This window comes from Pongo pygmaeus, chromosome 10 (assembly GCF_028885625.2).
Source record: "Pongo pygmaeus isolate AG05252 chromosome 10, NHGRI_mPonPyg2-v2.0_pri, whole genome shotgun sequence".
NCBI lineage: Eukaryota > Metazoa > Chordata > Mammalia > Primates > Hominidae > Pongo > Pongo pygmaeus.
In genome coordinates, this window is record NC_072383.2 from 92,867,761 (window position 1) to 92,885,166 (window position 17,406).

The 17,406-nt window shown below is 38.6% G+C and overlaps 1 protein-coding gene across 17 annotated transcripts in view; it reads right to left on the reverse strand.

Moving 5' to 3' along the window:
* The window catches only part of CEP83 (centrosomal protein 83), a 154,947-nt gene that overhangs the window by 119,487 nt on the left and 18,054 nt on the right, over window positions 1-17,406 (reverse strand). For 8 of the 17 annotated variants that reach the window (XM_063646576.1, XM_063646575.1, XM_054442106.2 and 5 more), the window contains exons 2-3: window positions 2,243-2,295; window positions 909-1,022 (exon numbers count right to left, since the gene is read on the reverse strand). The exons of 4 other annotated variants lie outside the window; for them this stretch is intronic. The gene's annotated coding sequence lies outside the window, so the exon portion shown is untranslated. The remainder of the gene's footprint in view (window positions 1-908; window positions 1,023-2,242; window positions 2,296-17,406) is intronic. 5 more of the 17 variants (XM_063646574.1, XM_054442110.2, XM_054442102.2 and 2 more) reach the window with 1 other exon arrangement.

Here is a 17,406-nt window from a genome sequence, read left to right on the forward strand (position 1 = left end):
CATCAAGTGCAAAGTCATGGAGATTAAGAAGAAGAACATTAGGGGTGGAGGGCAGGGGAGAGGAGAACACCCTAGGGAGGTAAGGTAGGGCCTTGAAGGCCACATGCAGAAGACTGGAGTTTATTCCATGGTCTTGGAGAGCCAATGAAAGATTTTAAACTTTTAGATGGATAGAAGACATTACAGGGTAGACTCACATTTACATTTCAGAAAAATAAGTCATTTATTTGCAGAGGATAGATTTGAGAAGGAGGAACAGAAGAAAGAGAAAAAGAAAAGGAGATCAAAGGTCCAGGAAAGTAATAATGAGGGCCTTAACTAAGACAGTAGCAGCAGGTAGTCAATAATCTTGAAAATTAATTTGAAGCCAGGCGCAGTGGCTCACACCTATAATCCTAGCACTTTAGAAGGTCAAGGCAGGCAGATGGCTTGAGCTCAGGAGTTCAAGAACAGCCTGGGCAACATGGTGAAAGCCTGTTTCTAAGAAAAATACAAAAATTAGCCAGGTGTGGTAGCATGTGCCTATGGTCCCAGCTACTCAGGAGGCTGAGGTGGGAAGACTGCTTGAGCCCAGGAGGGTCAAGGCTGCAGTGAGCCGAGATCACACCACCGCACTCCAGCCTGGGTGACAAGGTGAGACCCTGCATCAAAAAAAAAGAAAAGAAAAGAAAAGAAAATTAATTTGGGGGCAGCAAGAGCAGGAGTTAATAATTAGATACCTATACCCATCCCCCAGCAAAAAGTATTTTAATGTCACTAGTTAAAAGGCCTATCAGGAAACCGAGATAGGAAAGCAAAGAATAAACACTAAAATGGAATCCAGTTAAAGTGAAAGAAAGGTTGTTTCAAAGATTACAATTACTTCAAGCACTAATCCTACATAAGAATGAGGAATCCCGTACACTGACCTTTGGCAAATGAATCTTAGTAAACCGCAAATACCATCACTGTAAAACACTCAGAATATCCACCTTTCTTCCATAGGGATTTCATAAGCAGAGGGGCAAACTCTAAAGCTGGCTCTGTCGGGAACAAAGACATAAAATAAGGATTTTGTTCCTTAAATGTCCACCTGCTGCTACTCCTCCTCATTCTTTCCTTCAAACAAATCATCTCTATAGCAACACACTCTTAAAGAATTTGTGGGTGGAAAGCATATGTTTGTGAAAAAATATGAGAACTCAAGAACATGAGCTATTTTATTTTTTCCTTTAATACAAGAGATACACAATCTATTAGGATACAATTAAAAAATAAGAAACAGATATGAAACAAAAAAATGTTTAAACACAAAAAAATGTAAATTGTACAAATGATAACGCAAATGTTTACATGGAAATTCTTTTTATAGGTTACAATGACACCTTGTGGTAAGACTTTTCAAGTTATACAAATTATCTTAGAAAATATTTTTTACAGCAGAGACGTAAGAAAACTGGTTTAGCAAATAGGAAAGTTAAAAACCATAGTAATGAGTTAATGTGTACAAGTATAATAATACATTTGAAAAATTAAGTTTGAAAAATCAAACTTCTAAAAATGTCACAATATTAGGTAGGCAAAAGCACTTTACTAACTGTAAATACAAGTTGAATATCCCTTATGTAAAATGCCTGGGACCAGAAGGATTTCAGATTTTGAATTTTTTCAGATTTTAGAATATTTGCATATACATAATGAGTATCTTGGGGATGGGACACAAGTCTAAACATAAAATTCATTTATGTTCCATATATACCTTATACATACACATAGCCTGAAGGTAATTTTATTTTTCCCTTGAAGGTGCTTAATAAACTGCATGTTGTATGCCTGCATTTTGACTGCAACCCATCACATGAGGTCAGGTTTGAAATTTTCCACATGGTGTCATGTTGGTGCTCAAAAAGTTTCAGATTTTAGAGCATTCTGGATTATGGGATTAGGGATCCTCAACCTGTATAAAGCATTATACTAGTCCCTTCACTTGAACTGAAATTATTAAACACTCTTCCTTATTCTCTGGTCCCTTATTCCCATCTTGTAAGAAAAGTCAAGCTGCACCTCTCAAAGCTTCATCTATTACTTTATCTGAATGACACTGAAATTTGCACCCTAGTTCCTAACCTCTCTCTGCTTATGAATCCCCCTCTACTTACATGTTCTATCTATAACAGAAGCCCAAAGATGGGATTTAAGACAGGCTACCCAAAATATGGCACCTTGGCATTTGAGAAAAAAGCAGAAGCAAGGTTTATCTCACCTTCCTCTAAAGCACATCATAAGATCCTCAATCCAGAGGGGTCCTCCCTATACCTGTAGGAAAGAACACACAAAGAGGAATCTGAACAAACAGGACTTACTGTTTCCCCCAGTTTGTTACTGCTAGAGCATACCCATTTGTCCTCTTATGATACTTCTGCATGACTGTTCACAAAAAAACAGAGAGACAGACCCTTTGAAAAAAGCAGCTTACTGCTGCAAATGCCACAAGACAGCCAAAAAACTCAGAAGACATGAACTCTCGGGAGCTCTATGGGCCTGTCCATCATCTGAGAAACCCCAGTACTTATCCTGCCAATGTAGGGTAAGATTATATCCCCCTTCTACTACTGCAGCTGCTCCTCTCTTGAAATTGCCACTTCCTGACTGGAGGCCAACCAACTCAAGCCATTTCAGCAACTCATAACAGAACAACTCTGTTCCAAAGGAGAAAACAACAGCTAATTCAACTGCCTGCAACACCCTGGCTAATCAGAGGTCCTGAGCCTGTCCACATGACAACTTCAACTGCTAGCCTAACCAGCATTCACTCTCCTGCCACCTCCACTAGAGCAGGTGCTGGTATCCACAGCTGGGAGACCTGAAGACAGATTATATCACAAGACAACTTGCAGACATTCGCCAGCACCAGCCTGGGGCCCAGTAACCCTGCTGGGTGGCTAGACCCAGAACGGTAATAACAATCACCTCAGTCTGGCTCCTAGGAAGCCCCATCCCTAGGGGAAGGGGGTAACTCCACATCAAGGAATCACCTTGTGGGACAAAAAAAAAATCTGAACAGCAGTCCTTCAGTTCCAGATCTTTCCACTGAAACATACAAATGAAAAGGAACCAGGAAAGTAATTCTGGTAATATGGTAAAACAAAGTTTGATAACACCCCCAAAAGATCACACTAGCTCTCCAGCAATGGATCCAAAACAAGAACAAATCTCTGAATTGCCAGATAAAGAATTTGGAAGGTTGATTATTAAGCTACTCAAGGGGGCACCAGAGAAAAGTGAAAACCAACTTGAACAAATAAAAAAATAAAATAAAAAACAGGATATGGATGAAAAAGTCTCCAGAGAAATATACATCATAAAAAAAAGACAACCACAACTTCTGGAAATTAAATACACACTTAGAGAAATGCAAAATACACTGAAAAGTTCCAACAACAGAATTGAACAAGTAGAAGAAAGAACTTTAGAGCTCAAAGACAGGGCTCTCGAATTAACCCAATCTGACAAAGACAAAGAAAAAATAATTTTGGCTGGGAGCAGGGGCTCAGCTTATAATCCCAGCACCTCAGGAGGCCGAGGCAGGTGGACCACAAGGTCAGGAGATCAAGACCATCCTGGCTAACATGGTGAAATCCCATCTTCACTAAAAATACAAAAATTAGCCAGGCGCGGTGGCGTGCGCCTGTAGTCCCAGCTACTCGGGAGGCTGAGGCAGGAGAATCACTTGAACCCGGGAGGAGGTTGCAGTGAGCCAAGATCGCGCCACTGCACTCCAGCCTGGGCAACAGAGGGAGACTCCATCTCAAAAAAAAAAAAAAAAAGAAAAAAGAAAAGAAAAGAGAAGAAAAAATTATTTTAAAAAATGAATAAAACCTCCAAGAAACTTGGGATGTTAAAAGACCCAACATAAGAATAATTGCTGTCCCTAAGGAAGAAGAGAAATCTAAAAGTTTAGGAAACTATTTGAGGGAATAATTGAGGAAAACTTCCCCGGTTTTGATAGCAATCTAGACATCCAAATACAAGCAGCTTGGCCAGGCGCAGTGGCTCATGCCTGTAATCCGGCACTTCGGGAGGCCAAGGCAGGAGGATCACTCAAGGTCAGGAGTTTGAGACCAGCCTGGCCAAAATGGTGAAATCCCAACTAAACTAAAAAAAAAAAAAAAAATTACCTAGGCATGGTGGCGTGGGCCTGTAGTCCCAGCTACTAGGAGGCTGAGGCAGGACAATCACCTGAACCTCGAAGGTGGAGGCTACAATGAGCCAAGATCGTGCCACTGCACTCCAGCCTGGGCGACAGAGCAAGACTTGGTCTAAAACACACACACACACACACACACACACACACACAAACAAATACGAGAAGCTCAAAGAACACCCAGGAAATTCATCACAACACACACACACACACACACACACACACACACACAAATACAAGAAGCTCAAAGAACACCCAGGAAATTCATCACAAAAAGATCACCTAGGCACACAGTCATCAGGTTATCTAAAGTCAAGACAAAGGAAAGAATCTTAACAGCTGTGAGGCAAAAGCATCAGGTAACCTACAAAGGAAAACCTAACAGATTAACAGCAGATTTCTCAGCAGAAACCCTACAAGCTAGAAGGAATTGGGTCCTATCTTTAGTCTCCTTAAACAAAAAATTATCAGCCAATAATTCCATATCTAGCAAAACTAAATTTTATAATGAAAGAGCAATAAAGTCTTTTTCAGACAAACAAATGCTCAGAGAATTCACCACTGCCAAGCCAGCACTACAAGAACTGCTAAAAGGAGTTCTGACTCTTGAAACAATCTCAAAACATCAAAATAGAACCTTCCTTAAAGCATAAATCTCACAGGACCTACAGAACAATAACACAACGCAAACAAAAAAAGGTAATTAGGCAACAACTAGTATGATGAATAAAATAGTATCTCACATCTCAATACTGATGTTGAATGTAAATTGCCTAAATGTTCCACTGAAAAGATACAGAGGCCAGCACAGTGGCTCACACCTGTAATCCCAGCACTTTGGGAGGCCAAAGGGGGCAGATCACCTGAGGTCAGGAGTTCAAGACCAGCCTGGCCAACATGACAAAAGCCCGTCTCTACTAAAAATACAAAAAAATTACCCAGGCATGGTGGCAGGTGCCTGTAAACCCAGCTACTCGGGAGGCACAGGCACAAGAATCACTTGAACCCAGGCAGCAGAGGTTGCAGTGAGCCGAGATCATGTCATTGCACTCTAGCCTGGGCGACTGAGTGAGACTGTCTCAATTTAAAAAAAGAAAAAAAAAAAAAAAAAGATGCAGAACAGCAGAATGGATAAAAATCTACCAAGTATCTGGTGCCTTCAAGAGACTCACCTAATACATAAGGACTCATATAAACTTATAAGGTAAAGGGATGGAAAAAGATATTCCACGCAAATGGAAACCAAACGTGAGCAGGAACAGCTATTCTTATATCAGACAAAACAAACTTTAAAGCAACAACAGTTTAAAAAGACAAAGAGAGACATTATATAATGATAAAAGGATTAGTCCAACAGGAAAATATCACAATCCCAAAAACATATGCACCTAACACTGGAGCTCCCAAATTTACAAAACAATTACTACTAGACCTAAGAAATGAGATACATGGCAACAAAACAGTGAGAGACTTCAATACTCCACTAACAGCACTAGACAAGTCATTAAGACAGAAAGTCAACAAGGAAACAACGGACTATACCCTAAAACAAATGGACTTAACAGATATTTACAGAACATTCTACCCAACAATTGCAGAATATATTCTTTTCATCAACACATGGAACATTCTCCAAGATAGACCACAAAACAAGTCTCAATAAATTTAAGAAAATCAAAATTATATCAAATATTCTCTAAGACCACGGCAGAATAAAATTAGAAAATAACTCCAAAGGAAGCTTCAAAACTATACAAATATACGGAAATTTAAACCTGCTCCTGAATGACCTCTGGGTCAACAATGAAATCAAGATGGAAATTTTAAAATTCTTTGAACTGAACGATAACAGTGACACAACCTATCAACCCTCTGCAATACAGCAAAAACAGTGGTGCTAAGAGGAAAGTTCATAGCAATCAATGTCTACATCAAAAAGTCTGAAAAAGCAGAAATAGACTATCTAACCTCACACCTCACAGAATTAGAGAAACAAGAACAGACCAAACCAAAACCCAGCAGAAGAAAAGAAATAACAAAGATCAGAACTAAATGAAATTGAAACAACAACAACAACAAAAAAAAAAAATACAAAAGATAAATGAGACAAAAAGCTGGCTCTTTGAAAAGACAAAATCGACAGACCATTAGCGAGATTACCAAGAGAAGAGAGTAGATCCAAACAGCTCAATTAGAAACAAAATAGGAGATATCAAAAGTGATACCACAGAAATACAAAAAGACTGTGCTTTTGTATGGCTACTATGAACATCTTTATGTACACAAACTAGAAAACCTAGAGGAGACGGATAAATTCCTGAAAAGATACAACCCTCCTAGATTAAACTAGGAACAAATAGAAACAAACTCTGTACAGGTCAATAACAAGTAGCAATATTGAAATAGTAATAAACAAAAAAAAATGCCAACCAAAAAAAAAAAGTCCAGGACCAGATGGATTCACAGCTGAATTCTATCAGACATTCAAAGAAGAATTGGTATGAATCCTACTGAAGCTATTCCAAAACACAGACAAAGAGGGAATCCTCCCTAAATCATTCTATGAAGCCAGTATTACCCTAATACCAAAACCAGGAAAGGACATAACAAAAAAAGAAAACCACACACCAATATCCCTGATGAACATAGATGCAAAAATCCTCAACAAAATACTAGCTAACCAAATCCAAGAGCATGTCAAAAAGAAAATACACCATGATCAAGTGGGTTTTATACCAGGGATGCAGGGTTGGCTTAACAAATGGAAGTCAATAAATGTAATACACCATATAAACAGAATTAAAAACAAAAACCACATCATCTCAACAGACGCAGAAAAAGCATGACAAAATTCAGATCCCTTTATGATTAAAACCGTCTGCAACATCGGCATAGAAGGGACATACCTTAAGATAATAAAAGCCATCTATGACAAACCCACAGCCAACATTACACTGAACAGGGAAAAGTTTAAAGCATTCCCCGAGAACTAGAACAAGACAAGGATGTCCACTTTCACCACTTCTATTCAACACAGTACTGGAAGTCCTAGCCAGAACAATCAGACAAGAGAAAGAAATCAAGAGCATCCAAATTGGTAAAGATGAAGTCAAAGTGTTGCAGTTTGCTGATGATATGATCATATACCTAGAAAACCCTAAAGACTCATCCAAAAAGCTCCTATAAACTGGTAAATGAATTCGGCAAAGTTTTAGGATACAAAATTGATGTACACAGATGAGTAGCTCTGCTGTAAACCAACAGCCACCAAGCTGAGAACCAAATCAAGAACTCAACCCCTTTTACAATAGCTGCAAAAAATAAAATAAAATACTTAGGAATATACCTAACCAAGGAGGCGAAAAGACAAGGAAAACTACCAAAAAAAAAGCTGAAAGAAATCACAGATGACACAAACAAATGGAAATATATCCCATGCACATGGATGGGTAGAATCAATATTGTGAAAATGACCATACTGCCAAAAGCAATCTAAAAATTCAAAGCAATTCCCATCAAAATACCACCATCATTCCTCACAGATCTAGAAAAAAAATCCTAAAATTCATACGAAACCAAAAAAGGGCCTGCAAAGCAAGACTAAGCACAAAGAACAAATCTGGAGGTATCACATTACCCAACTTCAAACTATACCAAGGCTATAGTTACCAAAAACAGCATGGTACTGGCATAAAAACAGGCACATAGATCAATGGAACAGAATAGAGAACCCAGAAACAAAGCCAAGTACTTACAGCCAACTGATATTTGACAAAGCAAACAAAAACATAAAGTAGAGAAAGGACAACCTATTCAACAAATGGTGCTGGGACAATTGGCAAGCCACATGTAGAAGAATGAAAGTGGAATCTCAACTCTCACCTTACACAAAAATCAACTCAAGATGGATTAAAGACTTAAATCTAAGACCTGAAACCATAAAAATTCTAGAAAATAACATCAGAAAAACTCTTCTAGACATTGGCTTAGGCAAAGAGTTCATGACCAAGAACCAAACGCAACAAAAATGAAATAAATGGATGGGACTTAATGAAACTAAAAAGCTTCTGCACAGCAAAAGAAATAATCAGCAGAGTGAACAGGCAACCCACAGAGTGGGAGAAAATATTCACAAACTATGCATCCCACAAAGGACTAATATCCAGAATCTACGAGGAACTCAAACAAATCTGCAAGAAAAAAACAAATATTCCCATCAAAAATTAGGGAAAGGACATGAATAGACAATTCTCAAAAGATATACAAATGGCCAACAGACATATGAAAAAATGTTCAACATCACTATCAGGGAAATGCAAATCAAAACCACAATGCACTACCACTTTATTCCCGCAAGAATGGCCATAATTTAAAAATCAAAAAATAATAGATGGTGACGAGGATGTAGTGAAAAGGGAACACTTTTACACTGCTGGTGGGAAGGTAAACTAGTACAACCACTATAGAAAACAGTGTGGAAATTCCTTAACGAACGAAAAGTAGGCTGGGCGCGGTGGCTCATGCCTGTAATCCCAGCACTTTGGGAGGCCAAGGCAGGTGGATCACAAGGCAAGGAGATCAAGACCATCCTGATTAACACGGTGAAACCCCGTCTCTACTAAAAATACAAAAAATTAGCTGGGCGTGGTGGTGGGCACCTATAGTCCCAGCTACTCAGGAGGCTGAGGCAGGAGAATGGCATGAACCCACGAGACGGAGCTTGCAGTGAGCCAAGATCGCACCACTGCACTCCAGCCTGGACAACAGAGCGAGACTCCGTCTCCAAAAAAAAAAAACACTAAAAGTAGAACTACCGTTTGATCCAGCAGTCTCTCTATTGGGCATCTACCCAGAGGAAAAGAAGTCATTATATGAAAAAGACACTTGAACATGCATGTTTATAGCAGCACATTTGCAACTGCAAAAATATGGAACCAGACTAAATGCCCATCAACCAATGAGTAGATAAAGAAAATGTGGTATATACATATATATATATATATATATATATAAAATGCAATACTATTCAGCCATAAAAAGGAATGAAATAATGGCATTCACAGAAACTGAGATGGAATTGGAGGCCATTATTCACAGCAACCGAGATGGAACTGGAGGCCATTATTCTAAATGAAATAACTCAGGAATGGAAAACCAAACACCGTATCTTCTCACAAGTGGGAGCTAAGCTATGAGGATGCAAAGGCGTAAGAATGATATAATGGATTCTGGGAACCTGGGGGGAAGGAGGGAGGGGGGTGAGGGTTAAAAGACTACACACTGGGTGCACTGTACACTGCTCAAGTGATGGGTGCAGCAAAATCTCAGAAATCACCACTAAATAAGTTATCCATGTAACCAAACACCACCTGTTCCCCCAAAACTATTGAAATAATGATTTTTTTTTTTTTAGAAAAAACACGGAAAGAAAGGTTTCCCTGTTTCTTTCAGTCTTCATTTCTGAAGACTCATATAAAGTAAAGGTTTCATTAAATAAATGTGTATGCTTTCCTCTTGATAATCTGTCTTTTGTTATAGGGGTCTCAGTCATGAATCTAGTAATAGGTGAGGAAAAGTTATCACATTTTATCCGCTACATCAACTTAACAAAAATTCAGTTCATTAGGTTCAAATTTTCTACTTGTCTCCTTAAAAAAGTCAGTTACCACTATCCTCCTCTCATTTCTTAACCACTACCCATCCTCAATCCTCTATTTGTAACAAATTAATCCTGCTGATTCTTCTTCATCTGTTTGTTGAATTTAATCACTCTGCCGCATTTAGAGAGCCATCACACTCCAGTGCCGAATCTTAAATATTTCACACTTAACAGAAGCCTCCTAGACAGTGTCCCAGACTTGTCTTTTCTCATTCTTACATAGCCTACAAATATCACCAAAACAATCTTTCTCATACATTGCCTTCGTCACTATAACTCCTATGATAATTCTTATTCTTTTCTGACTCAAATCTAAATTTCCCAGCTAAACTCACAGCCCCATATCAGCCAGCTCCCTATACAAATTCAAACATTTTGCTGCCCCACAGGACCCCTTTGCTAGAGTCAATTAAGTTTACAGACCCTCAGGACCCCTTTGCTAGAGTCAATTAAGTTTACAGACCCTCAAACACATTTCTCTTTGCCTTCACAACTTTGTTCATACAGGTATGCCAAATTAAAATACCTTCTTAAATCTTGTCAATTAATCCACAAATCACAATCAGAGTCAAACTTGAAACCCTGCAGTCTGCAAAATCACAAAACTATTTTCAGAGTTTTAGTTGCTCTAAAAGTGAACAAAAAGTGGCTTTTGCCCGTGCGCTTTATAGGTTCCTGCCTTCCTTGTGCTTGCCCCAGGATATTTATTCTATATATACATATATTTTTTTGAGACGGAACCTCACCCTGTCACCCAGGCTAGAGTACAATGGTGCAATCTCAGCTCACTGCAACCTCCGCCCCCCGGGTTCAAGTGATTCTCCTGCCTCAGCCTCCCAAGTCGCTGGGATTACAGGCACATACCACGCCCAGCTATTTTTTGTATTTTTAGAGACCGGGTTTCACCATGTTGGCAAGGCTGGTCTCGAACTCCTGACCTCAAGTGATCCACCCACCTCGGCCTCCCAAAGTGCTGGGATTACAGGCGTGAGCCACTGTGCCCGGACTAATTTATTCTATATTCTACAACGTCTGCACTTTTCCCCTCCAGATGCTTTATAACTATATAAACTATCTTTTCCAAAGAAACTATAAACTCCTCAAAGGAAAAACTACATATAATCTTCTACTGTTTTGGTCATCTTCATAGCTCCCAATTCCAGTAAATTGTTAATTACAGTAAAGTGATTCACAAAATTTCTATGATGTGAATCCTACTCTCCCATAGGCTTGTAATGTAATTTCAGAGAAAACTTGGGGAAGGATGTCACCAAGAACACTGTTTGCTAACCAATTATGCATGCATTATAGTTAGTTATCAAGAAATTTCTACCTCAGGCCGGGCGTGGTGGCTCAGGCCTGTAATCCCAGTACTTTGGGAGACCGAGGTGGGCAGATCACCCGAGGTCAGAAATTCAAGATCAGCCTGGCCAGTGTGGTGAAACCCTTTCTCGACTAAAGATACAAAAATTAGCCAGGCATGGTGGCAGTCAGCTGTAATCCCAGCTACTCGGGAGGCTGAGGCAGGATAATCACTTGAACGTGGGATGCGGAGGTTCCAGTGAGCCGAGATCAGGCCATTGTACTCCAGCCTGGGCAACAAGAACAAAACTCCAACTCAAAAAAGAAAAGAAAAGAAATTTCTACCTCAAAAGTTAAAAATTCTGGAGGACAGTCTACTAAGCAAAAGCTTTCGAAATGAATATATCTTTTCATTTAGTAATTCTAATTTTAGGAATTAATCCTGAGAAACTAATTAGAGATGCACAAACATTTATGTTCAAGAATCTTCTTTTATTTGTCATTCAGTAAATGTTTACTGAGTGCATCCTAAATTCCAGGTAGGAATGGAGGATAGAATCAGTTCTTATCCTCATGGTACTAACTTAATAGTGGTGTTTACAAAGGAAAAAGAGACTATTAAAAAAGCAGGTCATGGCCAGGTGTGGTGGCTCATGCCCATAATCTCAGCATTTTGGGAAGTCGAGGTGGGAGGCTCACTTCACCCCAGGAGTTCAAGATCAGCCTGGGCAACATAGTGAGACTCTATATCTATTTTATAATTGTTTTTTTTTTTTTTTTTTCTTTTATTATTATTATTATTATTATTATTATACTTTAGGTTTTATGGTACATGTGCGCAATGTGCAGGTAAGTTACATATGTATACATGTGCCATGCTGGTGCGCTGCACCCACCAACTTGTCATCTAGCATTAGGTATATCTCCCAATGCTATCCCTCCCCCTTCCCCCCACCCCACAACAGTCCCTAGAGTGTGATGTTCCCCTTCCTGTGTCCATGTGTTCTCATTGTTCAATTCCCACCTATGAGTGAGAATATGCGGTGTTTGGTTTTTTGTTCTTGCGATAGTTTACTGAGAATGATGATTTCCAATTTCATCCATGTCCCTACAAAGGACGTGAACTCATCATTTTTTATGGCTGCATAGTATTCCATGGTGTATATGTGCCACATTTTCTTAATCCAGTCTATCATTGTTGGACATTTGGGTTGGTTCCAAGTCTTTGCTATTGTGAATAATGCCACAATAAACATACGTGTGCATGTGTCTTTATAGCAGCATGATTTATAGTCCTTTGGGTATATACCCAGTAATGGGATGGCTGGGTCGAATGGAATTTCTAGTTCTAGATCCCTGAGGAATCGCCACACTGACTTCCACAAGGGTTGAACTAGTTTACAGTCCCACCAACAGTGTAAAAGTGTTCCTATTTCTCCACATCCTCTCCAGCACCTGTTGTTTCCTGACTTTTTAATGATTGCCATTCTAACTGGTGTGAGATGGTATCTCATTGTGGTTTTGATTTGCATTTCTCTGATGGCCAGTGATGGTGAGCATTTTTTCATGTGTTTTTTGGCTGCATAAATGTCTTCTTTTGAGAAGTGTCTGTTCATGTCCTTCGCCCACTTTTTGATGGGGTTGTTTGTTTTTTTCTTGTAAATTTGTTGGAGTTCATTGTAGATTCTGGATATTAGCCCTTTGTCAGATGAGTAGGTTGCGAAAATTTTCTCCCATTTTGTAGGTTGCCTGTTCACTCTGATGGTGGTTTCTTTTGCTGTGCAGAAGCTCTTGAGTTTAATTAGATCCCATTTGTCAATTTTGGCTTTTGTTGCCATTGCTTTTGGTGTTTTAGACATGAAGTCCTTGCCCATGCCTATGTCCTGAATGGTAATGCCTAGGTTTTCTTCTAGGGTTTTTATGGTTTTAGGTCTAACATTTAAGTCTTGAATCCATCTTGAATTGATTTTTGTATAAGGTGTAAGGAAGGGATCCAGTTTCAGCTTTCTACATATGGCTAGCCAGTTTTCCCAGCACCATTTATTAAATAGGGAATCCTTTCCCCATTTCTTGTTTTTGTCAGGTTTGTCAAAGATCAGATACTTGTAGATATGTGGCATTATTTCTGACGGCTCTGTTCTGTTCCATTGATCTATATCTCTGTTTTGGTACCAGTACCATGCTGTTTTGGTTACTGTAGCCTTGTAGTATAGTTTGAAGTCAGGTAGTGTGATGCCTCCAGCTTTGTTCTTTTGGCTTAGGATTGACTTGGCGATGCGGGCTCTTTTTTGGTTCCATATGAACTTTAAAGTAGTTTTTTCCAATTCTGAGAAGAAAGTCATTGGTAGCTTGATGGGGATGGCATTGAATCTGTAAATTACCTTGGGAAGGATGGCCATTTTCATGATATTGATTCTTCCTACCCATGAGCATGGAATGTTCTTCCATTTGTTTGTATCCTCTTTTATTTCCTTGAGCAGTGGTTTGTAGTTCTCCTTGAAGAGGTCTTTCACATCCCTTGTAAGTTGGATTCCTAGGTATTTTATTCTCTTTGAAGCAATTGTGAATGGGAGTTCACTCATGATTTGGCTCTCTGTTTGTCTGTTATTGATGTATAAGAATGCTTGTGATTTTTGCACGTTGATTTTGTATCCTGAGACTTTGCTGAAGTTGCTTATCAGCTTAAGGAGATTTTGGGCTGAGACAATGGGGTTTTCTAGATATACTATCATGTCATCTGCAAACAGGGACAATTTGATTTCCTCTTTTCCTAATTGAATACCCTTGATTTCCTTCTCCTGCCTAATTGCCCTGGCCAGAACTTCCAACACTATGTTGAATAGAAGTGGTGAGAGAGGGCATCCCTGTCTTGTGCCAGTTTTCAAAGGGAATGCTTCCAGTTTTTGCCCATTCAGTACGATATTGGCTGTGGGTTTGTCATAAATAGCTCTTATTATTTTGAGATACGTCCCATCAATTCCTAATTTATTGAGAGTTTTTAGCATGAAGGGTTGTTGAATTTTGTCAAAGGCCTTTTCTGCATCTATTGAGATAATCATGTGGTTTTTGTCTTTCGTTCTGTTTATATGCTGGATTACATTTATTGATTTGCGTATATTGAACCAGCCTTGCATCCCAGGGATGAAGCCCACTTGATCATGGTGGATAAGCTTTTTGATGTGCTGCTGGATTCTGTTTGCCAGTATTTTATTGAGGATTTTTGCATCAATGTTCATCAAGGATATTGGTCTAAAATTCTCTTTTTTTGTTGTGTCTCTGCCAGGCTTTGGTATCAGGATGATGCTGGCCTCATAAAATGAATTAGGGAGGATTCCCTCTTTTTCTATTGATTGGAATAGTTTCAGAAGGAATGGTACCAGCTCCTCCTTGTACCTCTGGTAGAATTCGGCTGTGAATCCATCTGGACCTGGACTTTTTTTGGTTGGTAAGCTATTGATTATTGCCACAATTTCAGCTCCTGTTATTGGTCTATTCAGAGATTCAACTTCTTCCTGGTTTAGTCTTGGGAGGGTGTATGTGTCGAGGAATTTATCCATTTCTTCTAGATTTTCTAGTTTATTTGCATAGAGGTGTTTGTAATATTCTCTGATGGTAGTTTGTATTTCTGTGGGATCGGTGGTGATATCCCCTTTATCATTTTTTATTGCATCTATTTGATTCTTCTCTCTTTTTTTCTTTATTAATCTTGCTAGCGGTCTATCAATTTTGTTGATCCTTTCAAAAAACCAGCTCCTGGATTCATTTATTTTTTGAAGGGTTTTTTGTGTCTCTATTTCCTTCAGTTCTGCTCTGATTTTAGTTATTTCTTGCCTTCTGCTAGCTTTTGAATGTGTTTGCTCTTGCTTTTCTAGTTCTTTTAATTGTGATGTTAGGGTGTCAATTTTGGATCTTTCCTGCTTTCTCTTGTGGGCATTTAGTGCTATAAATTTCCCTCTACACACTGCTTTGAATGCATCCCAGAGGTTCTGGTATGTTGTGTCTTTGTTCTCGTTGGTTTCAAAGAACATCTTTATTTCTGCCTTCATTTCGTTATGTACCCAGTAGTCATTCAGGAGCAGGTTGTTCAGTTTCCACGTAGTTGAGCGGTTTTGAGTGAGATTCTTAATCCTGAGTTCTAGCTTGATTGCACTGTGATCTGAGAGACAGTTTGTTACAATTTCTGTTCTTTTACATTTATTGAGGAGAGCTTTACTTCCAAGTATATGGTCAATTTTGGAATAGGTGTGGTGTGGTGCTGAAAAAAATGTATAGTCTGTTGATTTGGGGTGGAGAGTTCTGTAGATGTCTATTAGGTCCGCTTGGTGCAGAGCTGAGTTCAATTCCTGGGTATCCTTGTTGACTTTCTGTCTCGTTGATCTGTCTAATGTTGATAGTGGGGTGTTAAAGTCTCCCATTATTAATGTGTGGGAGTCTAAGTCTCTTTGTAGGTCACTCAGGACTTGCTTTATGAATCTGGGTGCTCCTGTATTGGGTGCATATATATTTAGGATAGTTAGCTCTTCTTGTTGAATTAATCCCTTTACCATTATGTAATGGCCTTCTTTGTCTCTTTTGATCTTTGTTGGTTTAAAGTCTGTTTTATCAGAGACTAGGATTGCAACCCCTGCCTTTTTTTGTTTTCCATTTGCTTGGTAGATCTTCCTCCATCCTTTTATTTTGAGCCTATGTGTGTCTCTGCACGTGAGATGGGTTTCCTGAATACAGCTATTTTATAATTGTTTTTAAAAAGCAGGTTACAATAGCAAGATACGCCATATTTGTGGATCAGAAAATTCAATATTGTTAAGATGTTAATTTCTCCCAAATGCAATGCAGTGTCATTCAAAATACCGAGATAGTTTTCATAGAAATTAACAAGCTGATTCTAAAATTCACATGGAAACACAAGGGACCTAGAAGAGCCAAAAAAAAAAACTTTGAAAAAGAACAAAGTTAGAAGACTTGTATTACCTGACTTCACTTATTAAAGTGCCACAGAAATCAAAACTATGTAGTATTACATCAGTCACAAAAATCCATTAAACAAAAAAGACTGTCCAGAAAGAGAGTTAAATAGAAACAGTCAACTGATTTCTGACAAAAATGCAGTCAATTCAGTGAAGAAAGGATAGTCTTTTCAACAAATGGTCCCGGAACAATTGCCTTTTCCATACACACACACACACACACACACACACACACACACACACACACAAAGAACTTCAAGCTGCTCCCCACACCATATACAAAAATAGGATCAAAATAAATCAGAGGCCTGAATTAAAAACCTAAACTATAAACCTCCTAAAAAAAAATACAGGAGAAAATCATTTTGATCTTGGGTTAAGACGTCTCAGATATAACACCAAAAGCACAATCCATAAAAGAAAAAACTGACAAACTGGATTTCATCAAAAGTAAGAACTTCAAAATCCACTACTCTTCAAAATCCACTGTTACATAAATGACAAGATATACCAGACTCGGGGAAAAACTGCAAATCATAAATCTTATAAAGCACTTGCACCCAGAATAAAGAACTCTCAAAACTAAATGATAGGAAAATAAACAATCAAAATTTTTTTAATGGGCAAAACATTCAAATGGACACTTCACCAAAAAAGATTAAGTAAACATTTGTTTGTATTTTCCAAGTACTCCAGTTTCCTCTTCTCATGTCCTAAAGATGTGCACGTTAGATTCACTGGGAGATTGAAATTGTCCCAGTAGGAATGAGTATGGGTGTGTATTTAAGTGCACCATGCAATGGAATGTCATCCTGTCCAGGGTTGGTTCCGTGCCAGGATAGGCTCTAGCCACCAGAAAGCCTGAACCCTAGAGCAGGCTGGAAAATGAATGAATGAATGAATACAAATTATTGTAAAATGAAATTTCAAATAAAGTATATAATCATGTAAATGCATGACAATACTAGGTAGTACAAAAGCACTCTTATCAAGCCTGCCATATTTGTGATTATTTTTGAACTGCATGATAGTAAGAGGTGTCCCTTATATTTTTTGCTTTGCAAACATTTATTTCTTGGTTTAACCCACCACCACTATGACCACTGTCACTCACTGGTTCACCAAAAATTAGGTAAGTAACTATCTTACTTGTTTTTTTTTTTTAACTAATCTTTCTTAAACATTATAGCTCACATTTATTTCAACGTTTAATGTTGGAAGTGTCTTGGGTCTTTATTTAGAAGTTTGATGATGTTTTTTGACCAGAGATATGCCATAGGAATTTAACTATTGTT